General features: G+C 44.7%; 1 protein-coding gene across 1 annotated transcript in view; it reads right to left on the reverse strand.

Moving 5' to 3' along the window:
- LOC122930678 (zinc finger protein 260-like) overlaps positions 1 to 12,061 on the reverse strand; it is a 70,155-nt gene that overhangs the window by 23,890 nt on the left and 34,204 nt on the right. The gene's annotated exons all lie outside the window — the stretch shown is intronic.

A 12,061-nucleotide genomic window follows, 5' to 3' on the forward strand; every position in this document is an offset into this window, starting at 1 on the left:
TGCCCACAGTATTTAGAATGTTCCCTGCAGTGCTCCCTGTAATTATAATACCTCCTGCCATACCCTCTGGAGTTATAATCGTCTCTGTAGTGCCCCCATAAATTATAATGCCTGTCCTTTCCCTACAGTCTTCTATACAATACAGTCCCATGTAAATAACATCACTCCTCTCCCTCCAGTCTTCTATACCATGCAGTCCCATGTAAATAACACCAGTCCTCTCCCACCAGTCATCTTTTTGATACAGTCCCAAGTAAATACCATATTTTCCTTACAGTCGTCTATAACATACAGTCCCATGTAAATTACTTAAACCCCCTCCAGCACATAGTTCCATGTAACTAACATTACTCCTTACCCTCTATTCCTCTATAATATCCATTCCCATGTAAATAACACTAGTTTTCTCCCTGCAATCTTCTATAACATACAGTCCCATGTAAATAACACCCCTCCCTTCAGCCAAGCTAACATACAGTTCCAGTTGAATAGGGGAGGAGGTGTAATAGGGGAGAACCACATCTTCCAGATTCTTCTGGCACTCACATTCATTCCATGGCATCACAGGTCTCCACTGCTGTGCCTCTTTATGCACTGGTCACATGATGGTGACCTCATCACAGGTCCTATCACCACTTCCATGACTATGATCTCATCGCAGGTCCTTCAGCTATGGAGTATAGGCAGAACGGGCAGCAGATTCACAGTAAGTGCTAATCAGCCCCCACCCCAAAGTGACCTGGAAAAAAAATAAAAAACACCTCAGTTGGCACTGGGAAGGGCCCCTCTCTCTCTAAGCCCCTGCACAGGCGATATGTCCGCCTCTGCTGCAGAGGGAAACAGTAATTAGGCAGGGGCTCTGTTGGGGGGGGGGGCATTAGGTGAGATAGTAGATGGACAGGGGTCAGGGAGCTATGGCTTTAAGGGGACACAAGATTTGTAGGGGCTCTGTGAGGTCAGGGGGGGCACAGAATTACATTGCACAGAAGCTTGTCTGTATTGAGCACAGTCAGGTGATAGGCGGCATCTTTGGAACTTTCCTTTTCCTCCCACAGTAACTTACCCACCTGCAGCTGTGTGGAGTAGGAGGGATGCATGGACCAGTGAGGGGACTAAACTTCTTACCTCCAGCAACAGGTCAGAAGGTGCAGAGTCTCTGCTGGCGGTTTTTATTATCGCCTTCACCCATGGCTCCTCTGTCAGGATTCTCCGCCACTTCCTCACACGGACTGTAACACTGCATAGAGGGGGGGGCTGTCTTGTCTCTTGGGTTGTGTAAAGATTGATATGGACCAATGGGGGCAGCTGTGAGCGGACACCTTTTTTTACTTCCTTCCAGCAGTACTGCCCTGACTGTGCCTCAGTGTTTAAGAGCTGTTTCATATATCACCGTCTGCATCTTATTAAACTGCTGCCACCATCCCCGCTATGTCATGGGGCTACTACTTGTATTTTGGGGCACAGCATGGTTAAGTCCACGGGGATAAATTAGACCTGATGGTAACAGTGACCTGTAATACTGACGCAGTGAATGGACAGCTAACAGAAGAGATTAAAAAGCATGTGACAACATGCATTAAAAGAACATTTTCACAACCCCTCCACAACGGCACTTCCTGGAGGGTACCCGCCTCTTCAGGGACAGGAAAACAATGAAGATCAACGCATAAAAGCCACCTCCCCTTTACCTTCACCAGTTGTTTTCCTGTACCTCAAGTGGCAGGTGGAGATAGATGGTGCGCAGGGCCTTTGGTAAGTTATTCCGGATTTTTTTCCGGAGGGCTCCTGCAGGGGGAAGGTTCTCGGAGCTTCGGTGTACTGCTCATCCTCCCCTATGGCTCCACACTAGATGAGAAGGCTATATTCAGGCATTTCGGTGGCTGGGGGCGTTCCCGGCCTGGGAGCGCTCCGATCCTGCTTCCGGCTGCATTCTACTGTTGGAACGCAGCACAGGAAGTGACGTCATCACGCCTACCGGGAAGTCTTCAGGCGGCAGATTTAAAAGCAGATTGGTGTTCTACAGGTGAGCGGCTTGCTACAGCAAGGAATATTGGTGTTTTTATTCGCACCACTATATCTGCCCCTGGAGAGATTGATGCAGCAAAAAAGACCACTGATGCCCCTAAGCCTTCAAGCCCGGTAAGCCTCCTCCCTGAGGACATTTATATTGTCTAGTCACCCTATGTGTGCACAGGGTGTTACATCTTATTTTCTGGGTGACGGCTCTCCTATCTGAAGTTTTTCCTTAATACCCAATTCTGACTCTCCACGCTCATATTTTAATTTTAGGGGAGGGAAAGTCAAAGATCATCTGGAGAACCGTCACAGAAAAAAAAATGTCAGATGTGAAAGAAGACATTATCTTCAACCACTAAAAAAAATTGCTTTGTCAAAAGTGTATAAATAAAGTGGTATCCGAGGAATCTCCCTCTATTGTAGATAGCCTGAAATCCTTAATTAAAGAATACATTGGAGCAGCTATCAATGCAAGACTACCAGTAGTCTCGCCAAAACCATCCCCATCTAGAATGGTTCCTTCTGTGACCGAGGAACAGATTTCTGAGCCTGATGAACAAGACGCTTCTTCTGATTCGGAGTCTAGTGGGTGTGAGGACTCCTCAGGCTGCCCCTTATGTTCTATTGAGGAAACTGAAAGCTTACTTAAGAACATCAGGGCAACTGTCCAGGATCGGATGTTCTTAGGACTCAGAGCAGAAAAATAAATGAGTCTTCCCGTTTCATTCTAAAATTACAAAGTTAATCTTGAACGAATGGAAGGATCCAGAAAAGAGACAGGCAGCATCTAAAATGTTCAAGAGGAAGTATCCCTTGCTGAGAAAGATTCCAGCTCTTGGGATAAAGCCCAAAGAGTAGATGCTCCAGTGGCTAAAATTTCTAAAAGATCCGCATAACCCTTCGAAGACTTGGGAGTCCTTAAGAATCCTATGGACAAGAAGTGTGAGTCCCTACTCAAGAAATCCTGGGAATCTTCTATGGCTTCATTATGTCCAGGAATATCAGCTACTTATACAGCAAGAACTCTGTCATTATGGCTGACTCAATTGGAAGATCATATTCAGTCAGGCACTCCAAGGGAGGACATTCTGGCCTCCATCCCAATTCTGAAACAAGCTTCCAACTTTCTGGCTGACGCTTCCGCAGATGTCATGAAATTATCAGCGAAATCCGCAGCATTATCAAACGCCTCCCGTAGGGCGATTTGGTTAAGATCATGGAGTGGAGACACGGTATCAAAAAATAGACTTTTTGCCATCCCCTGTGAGGGGGATCGTTTATTTGGGAAGACACTAGATGATATTCTAGAGAAAGCCTCCGATAGAAAGAAGGGCTTTCCTACCAAGTCGAGATTTTTTCATCAAAGACGTAATTTTGGTGCCCAAAGACGTCCTGCATTTGATCAGAAAAAGAAAAAATCAGGGATCCTCATCAGCAAAAAAGAAAAATAGAGGATTCCTCTTCTCAGATAAGTCCTCCCGTCCAAGTACCCCACAATGATGCCAGAGGTCCAGTCGGGGGGAGATTTAAAAAAAATTGACCAAGCCTGGGTGCAGATTCATGCATCACCTTTGGTAATATCTGTAATAGCTTCAGGATACAGGCTGGAGCTATCAAGTATTCAGATACAGATACCTGGAGAATTCAAGATTAAAAAAGGAGAGACAAGAAGCTCTAGAATCACAGATTGCGCTTCTACTTCAGAAAATAGCATCACTCCAAGTTCCTCCAGAGGAAGAAAAAAAGGCTTCTATTCTTCAGTCTTTTTGGTAAGAAAACCAGACCAGTCATTCAGATTATAATAAATCTGAAAAATCAAAAGAAATTTATAACATACAAGAAGTTCAAAATGGAGACAGTCAGGTCCACAATCAACCTAATATACAAGGACTAGGTAATGGCTACAATAGATCTATTCGAGGCTCACTACCATGTCCCAATCCAACAACATTATCGGAAATTTTTGAGAATGGCAGTCTGGATTCGGGGGAGGATCAATCATTTCCAGTTCCAGGTTCTTCCCTTCGGTCTATCCTCTGCCCCAAGGGTATTTACAAAAATTATGGCAGAGATTTCAAGCTTCTTCCATCGGTCAGAATTAGTCTTGATTCCGTACCTGGACGACTTGTTAATAACAGCCCCAATGACAGAGTCCCTTCTCTTGCAGTTACAGACTGTAGTCAAAACCTTATCACAATTAGGTTGGATCATCAATATGAAGAAGTCAGACGTAGTTCCACATTATCGGAAAGTATTTCTAGGGGTTCTCCTAGATTCTCATCTAATGTCCTCCTTTCTTCTGGGGAAAAAAGTAAAAGACCTGGTTCGAAGAGTAGCAAAATTTTATAAATTACGCAAGACATCCATAAGAGAAATCATGATGATTCTGGGGGTAATGACTTCCACAATATCATCAGTGAAATGGGCCCAGGCTCACTCAAGAGTACTTCAGTCCTTCCTGTTACGATCCTGGGATCGAAGACATATAACTTTAAACAAGAAGCTGGAAATTCCTTTCCATGTAAAGCGCTTTAGTCACCCTCTACCTCTCAAGAGGGGAATACCACAAGGACAATATTTGCGTCTGAGACGCAACTGCTCCAACAAAACAGAGTTTGTCAAACAGGCAGGGATCCTGAGGAATAGATTCCTCTCTAGAGGATATCCCGACGCAGTACTGAGGTCAGCATACCAACAGGCCCTAAGATCATCACGGACGGAACTTCTGGTACCCAAAATCAAACCTGCAGACACCAGACAAAAGACAAGGATTATTGGCACATTTGATGAGGCTGCCAGTGATGTAAGAAATATCCTCCAGAAACACTGGCCGATCATGATGATGGATCCAGACATCAAGGAGAAGATCTTCGAGTATCCCCAGATCACCTTCAGGAGAGGACACAGCCTAAAAGATATGCTGGTACATAGCCACCACAAAATAACTGCAAAGGGAACGTGGCTAGATAGAAGACCCCAAGGATGCTTCAGATGCAGTGGATGCATTGCATGCAATATGATGGAAACGGGCAAAACCTTTGTGAGCATCAACCTCGAAAAAACCTTTAAAATCAATGATTTCATAAATTGCCGGACTAGAGGTGTCATTTACAGACTCACATGTGACTGCCCCCTAGAATACATTGGCAAAAAGAAACGAGAATTACGCAGGCGCCTGGGCGAACATCTCGGGGATATTAGCAACAAAAGGGACACAGCTGTGTCACGCCATGTGCACGAATACCATCAGGGAAATCCACGAAGCATCAAAGCCATGGGCATTGAGGCAGTCATCCCACCTCTACGAGGAGGCGACTGGGATCGCACCCTTCTACAACATGAAGCACGCTGGATCCACACTTTGCGTACTGAAGCACCACAGGGTCTCAATGAACAACTCTGCTTTGCCTGCTTTATCTGATGGCTAACATGAGAGAGCCTCTGGAAAATTATAGAGGGGGTATGTATCGCTATGTAGGGGATGGACATAGTCATATAGGGGATATGCACCATCATACAGGCCCACATGAGATAGGGTAAAAGGTATGGACATAGATCCACCACATTATTGACTTCGTTATCCATCTCCTAACGTTGCCCTTAAAGACCTACAACAATGTTGACCCCCTCGTACCGTATGCTTCAACAAAACAACAAGGGATGTGCATCATCACATACGACTCACATAGGCCCATAAAAGGCTAGTTGAAGGGCATATCCCAGCAAAAAATAGCATAGGTTATCTTAGTGACCAGTAAAACAAACAATAAGGCTAAGACTGACAACACCCCCCCCCCCAAACGGTACCTATCACAAACTGTATCACAGACACTTATATGAGATCATAAACATTGTCAAGGTAGTACAAGACAACAATGAAACTAATCCCAGCCAATAACAATGTATATATGCCTGTGATCTGTAAGAGGCAGAGTACTATATAACTACTGAATTTCCTTCCACACATACTTGTATGTAAAATAGACCGATAATAAAGTGTATAAGCTTGTAATCTCGGAAAGAGAAAGTAGTACACACCTACTGAATATTTTTCCACATACATTCGTGTTCAGAACAAACTGACCAGAATACCTCGATTTTATTCTGATAATACTGCAAAAAATGCCACCTTAATTAATTTAAAATACACCGCATTTGCTATAGACGGTGATCTCAAATCAAGGCTGCCTCACAACGTCCCGGTTACTAGGCAACCGTATAAACAATGGCTGCCGATAACAAAAAGGTCCCGGGTTCAGGACCCAATACTCGGCCATCTAGAATGACGTGTCTATCTTCAGTATAGTCTGCGCATGCGCGGTTGCGTCGGCTGGCCCGCTGACGTCACCGCGCTGCGCATCAAGCCTCCTTATGAGGAGAAGCAATGTGTATCTTTCACATACATAGCGCATGCGCGATGGCGTCGTACGTGCGTCTGACGTCATCGCGCTGCGTCTCAAGCCTCACTCTGAGGCCAATGGATGTTTAAATGGGAGCCAGCGCTACCAGGAAAACAGGCTACATCACGGCCTCCGGACACAACGCTGTGCTCCAAGAGTTGAATCGGACCGCTATCCAGGTCAACCTCTATACACTGCCCGAACATCGTCAGGCAAGTTTTGCGCCCTGGTACGTCAGTGCAGCCTGGACAAAAGGCTACCACTGGGAAGGTATCATTTGTGTCATACACTGTTCAATGTAACTGTGTAAAAGTACATGTATAACTATATATGTTGATAAACAGTAAAAAGGTCAACACTACAGTTCTTATTGTATTGCCCCATTGTATGTGCCTAAATTCCCCTGATGAGTGTTACAAACGAAACATGCGTGTAGGGATTAGCTACACTAGGGCACAATAGGGCCAAGTAGCAAAAAGGGCAAGGTTCCGGACGGGGTCGTTCTTATTAGAACGGGTGCTCTGTGTTAGGATGCTAGGGCCGAGTCAGTACCCATACATTAGGGCTGTCTAGGTGCCACCAATTAATTAATATCCCCCGTCCAGCCATAATTGCTCTTCTTTTCAGTTATATCGGATTCACTGAACATTCAAGGTGACCGGAGGATCCTGGCCTGCACGGTAGGACCATTGGTCTTTATAAAGTGCCGCCGCGCACATACTTTATTGTATCAAAAGTGCCGCCGTGTACTTTTTTTGTATCCCTGGTGTCATCATACACTTTCTTTTTCTCAAGAGAACATCTAGGGACCATATTCTACATAACAATCAAATAAAAGTTAAGTTTTAAATATAAATCACCATCTTCATTCCCTTTATAAATAAAGCGCTCTCTTACCTAGTGGCTCAAAGAAGAGAACCTTTCCAGAGGTGTAGAATGGCGGCATACGGAGCAAGTAGTAGTGACGACGAATGCAAGCAGCCATGGTTGGGGTGCTCATCTGAACCGCAGGACATTTCAGGGTCTATGGCAGAAGAGCCTTATCTGGCCATCTTCCAACATGCAAGAGCTTCAGGCAGTCTGGCAGGCATTAAAATATTTCGCTCCATCCCTGGTCCAGAATCATGTAAAAATATTTTCCGACAACTCTACCACGGTTGCTTACGTGAACACACAAGGGGGGACAAAAAGTAATCTCCTCTCGCAGGTGGCAGAAAGAATATTTGTCTGGGCAGAAGCAAACCTAAAATCTCTGATGGCGGTCCATATAAAGGGGAAAGAAAATCATCTAGCGGAGCAACTGAGACAGGGAGAATGGAGCTTAAACTAGACAGTATTTGACCAGATCTCGGCAAGATGTGGAACACTGTTAATCGACTTGTTTGCTTCAAAGAAAAACAAGAAAGTCAGACAGACCGCTGCAAGTGGATGCTTTAGCACACAAATGGCCGAAGGGTCTCCTGTACGCCTTCCCTCCCTTCTCTCTAATTGCAAAAGTCCTGACAAAAGTGGTAGAAGAAAGATCCCAATTGATATTAATAGCCCCACATTGACTCAAAAGGACTTGGTTTCCGATACTCAAGTCTCTAGCAGGGGAGAATTACTGGAGCCCTCCCCTTCTTCCAAATGTTCTACTCCAGGGTCCGGTTCCTCATCTTAACAGTCTGCAACTCCATCTGACAGCCTGGAGATTGAACGGAACATCTTGAGAAGGAAGGGGCTATCCGAAAAGGTGATACGTTACTGCATAGCAGAATTTTTTTTAAGGGAGCTAGTAGATTACACCCAAGATTCAGATCCTCATTCCCATCTTGGGATTTAAATCTAGTTCTTTCTGTCCTCTTGGTTTCTCCCTTTGAGCCCATTTGAGATATATCTATGAGACTGTTAACCTTTAAAACAGTTTTTTTGCTTGCAATTACGACAGCTAGAAGAGACGGAGAGATTCATTCTTTTTCAATTCAGCCCCCATACCTTACAATACTGGAAGATAGAATTGTTTTAAGACATTCTCCTGAATTTCTTCCAAAAGTGGTATCTAAATTTCATTGCAGTCAATACATTTATCTTCCTTTATTCTGTCCTCAGGCTTCTTCTGAAGAAGAGAAGAGGTTCAGTAACCTTGATGTGAGAAGATGTGTTCTTCACTATCTGGACATTACAAAGGACTTCAGAATGACTAATCAGTTATTGGTCCAGTACCTGGGCACTAACCGGGGTAGAGCAGCTAGCAAGGCTTCCATAACACGGATTAAGTCCTGTATATCTCTATGTTACTTTGAAAAAGAGATGACTTCCCCGTCGGGACTAAAGGCCCACTCTATGCGAGCTATGGCTGCCTCTTGGGCAGAAGGGGCCTCTGCCTCGCTTGAGTATATATGCAGAGCAGCTACTTGGGTGACACCTACTTTTTACAAACAATACAAACTTGATGTGCTATCCAATAGAGACCTATCCTTTGTCAGAAAAGTTTTATCTGCTGTGGTCCCCCCCTGAGTGGATTCTTTGTTATTCTTCCAGGAAGTGCCGTTGTGGGGGCGTGGGAAAAATATGAAAATTACTCTTACCGGTAAATGGATTTTCCCTTAGCCTCCACAACGGCACGGGGAATTCCCACCCAAATATTTTCTTTCTTTTGTTAAATTTATTTTGAGATTATGGGCAGTTGACCCTTTCTTTCATTTGTATTATTATATGTCTTAACCTTATTGAATGATGCATCTACTTGAAGTTCTAGGCTATTAACTGGTGAAGGTGAAGGGGAGGGGGCTTTTATGCATTGATCTTCGTTGTTTTCCTGTCCCTCCAGTAAGTGCCGTTGTGGAGGCTAAGGGAAAATCCAATTACTGGTAAGAGTAATTTTCATCTTTTTTTCTCCAGTACTTTATTGGTACTGCCTCCATTTCTTTATTTTAGACACAGCTCCTGCAGGGGCATACACAGGTTTTTGGCTTTACTTAAGGGTGCTGTAAGCTTTTCTTTTTGTTTAACAGAAGGGATTAGGGCTCTTTCACACTTGCGTTGTTCCTTTCCGGCATAGAGTTCCGTCGTCGGGGCTCTATGCCGGAAGAATCCTGATCAGGATTATCCCCATGCATTCTGAATGATGTCTTCAGTTCAGGACCGGAAAGTTTTTTGGCCTGAGAAAATACCGCAGCATGCTGCGCTTTTTGCTCCGGCCAAAAATCCTGAACACTTGCCGCAAGGCCGGATCCGGAATTAATGCCCATTGAAAGGCATTAATCCAGATCCGGCCTTAAGCTAAACGTCGTTTCGGCGCATTACCGGATCCGACGTTTAGCTTTTTCTGAATGGTTACCATGGCTGCCAGGACGCTAAAGTCCTGTTTGCCATGGTAAAGTGTAGTGGGGAGCGGGGGAGCAGTATACTTACCGTCCGTGCGGCTCGGCTCCTGGGGCGCTTCAGAGTGACGTCAGGGTGCCCCACACGCATGGATGACGTGATCGCATGGATCACGTCATTCTGGAGCGCCCCGGGAGCCGCACGGGCAGTAAGTATACTGCTCCCCACTACTACTATGGCAACCAGGACTTCAATAGCATCCTGGCTGCCATAGTTACACTGAACGCATTTTGAAGACGGATCAGTCTTCAAATGCTTTCAGTTCACTTGGCACTTCCGGCAAATGGAGTACACGACGGATCCGGACAACGCAAGTGTGAAAGAGCCCTTAGCTATGAATCTTAGTGCCCTGAACAGTGATTAAAGGGGTAATTCCCTTCTTCAGTTTTCATTCTTACCTTCGTACAGCTCGACGTTCACTTCCTGGATTCGGCGGTGCTTGATTGACGTCTTCTCCTGGCCGGGCCGCGCAATGTCCTGAACGCGACAGGAGAGGTGGCCGTAACCAGGGGAGACGAAAGACAACAATCAGGTAAGAGGGGACTTATTTTCTCAAAAAGGGTAGGAATTGGGTAATAAAATGTATTTAGAAAAATGATCACTGTCAGATCATTAACAGATTTAACATTGATCATTGAGATGGGAATACCCCTTTAAGACGACGATAAATACATCTATAATATTGATGGCACAGTACCTACAGAACGGATTTACTATGAATGTGGGTGCGCTAGAATGTAATGCACAAGGCGATACTCTCAGATGTTTGGGGTCCTGTGACGAGAACTGCATCTAATTCCTGGTCAATAACAACCTCTTGGAGGCAGCGAGGGAAGAATTTAAACATTGCAAGTATTTTGAGAGGATGGAGAACCGCACTCTACTTCTTAAGTTCTGGTGCCAACCAAGGGCTGCTAACAGCCAATTTACACGTAGCGAAGTTTGAGGCACACATTTTTCAGTATTTCAAAAGGAATTTATTCATTCAAATCAGATCATTTCATCCGTTCGCCAGCATTAGTTTTAGTAGGTATGAACAGTATTCTTAAACCGGACGTTTCGGTCACACAGGACCTTCATCTGCGGTCACATTTTTATCTGTTCTGGCGGGTATGTAGCCATGTGGGGCGCTAGATGCATGGCGTCTGGATCGCTCTGCCGCTATTTTAAATAGCGGCAGAGCAATCCAGACGCCATGCATCCAGCGCCCCACATGCCTACATACACGCCAGAACAGATAGAAATGTGACCGCAGATGAAGGTCCGGTTTAAAGGGAACCTGTCAGCTGGATTTTGTGCATAGAGCTGAGGACATGGTTTGCTAGATGGCTGCTAGCACATCCGCAATACCCAGTCCCCATAGCTCTGTGTGCTTTTATTGTGTCAAAAAAACGATTTGATACATATGCAAATTAACATAAAAGAGTCATATCTTACTTGTGTGACCAGAGAAGAGTCATATTTTCAAGCTCTGACTCATCTCAGCTTAATTTGCATATGTATCAAATCGGTTTTTATACACAATAAAAGCACACAGAGCTATGGCGACTGGATATTCCGGATGTGCCTGCGGCCATCTAGCAGCCCATGTCCTCAGCTCTATACCCAAAATCCAGGTGACAGGTTCCCTTTAAGAATACTGTTCATACCTACTAAAATTAATGCTGGGCGAACGGATGAAACTACTATATGATCTGATTTGAATGAATAAATATTGCAAGTAGGCGCCAAGTTTGGCAATTAAAGCTCTCATTTATCTTAGATTTATAGTTTAATTCTGCAGACTTTGTCATATAGATTATGGTTTCCATTCTGTATATTGTAGTGTTGACACGGTAGGTGAGGGAAGGGAAACAACAAAATCCACAACACACCAGGCTAGGCCCCAAAGCTAGGGAACAGGGAAAGGTCACCACCTGACAATCCCCGAGTCTTTCACTGTCTGCTGACAACTTTTGCAAATCCTAAAGATGGAAATGCTCATGCGCTGGAACCTAAGCCTAGCTGAAACTGTAACAAACCCTCAGCTAGGGAGCTGGAGAAAAGACAACCAGTTATTAGCGCTTGGTGCAGGAACCAGCATCTTCCTGAGGCCTAGACAGAACAAACAACAAAAAGTAAAGAATAGAACTTAGCTTAAGACGGACGGGGAGCAGGAGATCCACCAAACACCAGCTGAAAGCTCCAGAAGCAAATATAAACTGCAAGGGCTATAGTGAGAGGCGGGTATAAATGGCACCACTAAATAGCTAATGAGCAGAACCTGTGGGGAGGTAGGATCC

This window comes from Bufo gargarizans, chromosome 3 (assembly GCF_014858855.1).
Source record: "Bufo gargarizans isolate SCDJY-AF-19 chromosome 3, ASM1485885v1, whole genome shotgun sequence".
Classification (NCBI taxonomy): domain Eukaryota; kingdom Metazoa; phylum Chordata; class Amphibia; order Anura; family Bufonidae; genus Bufo; species Bufo gargarizans.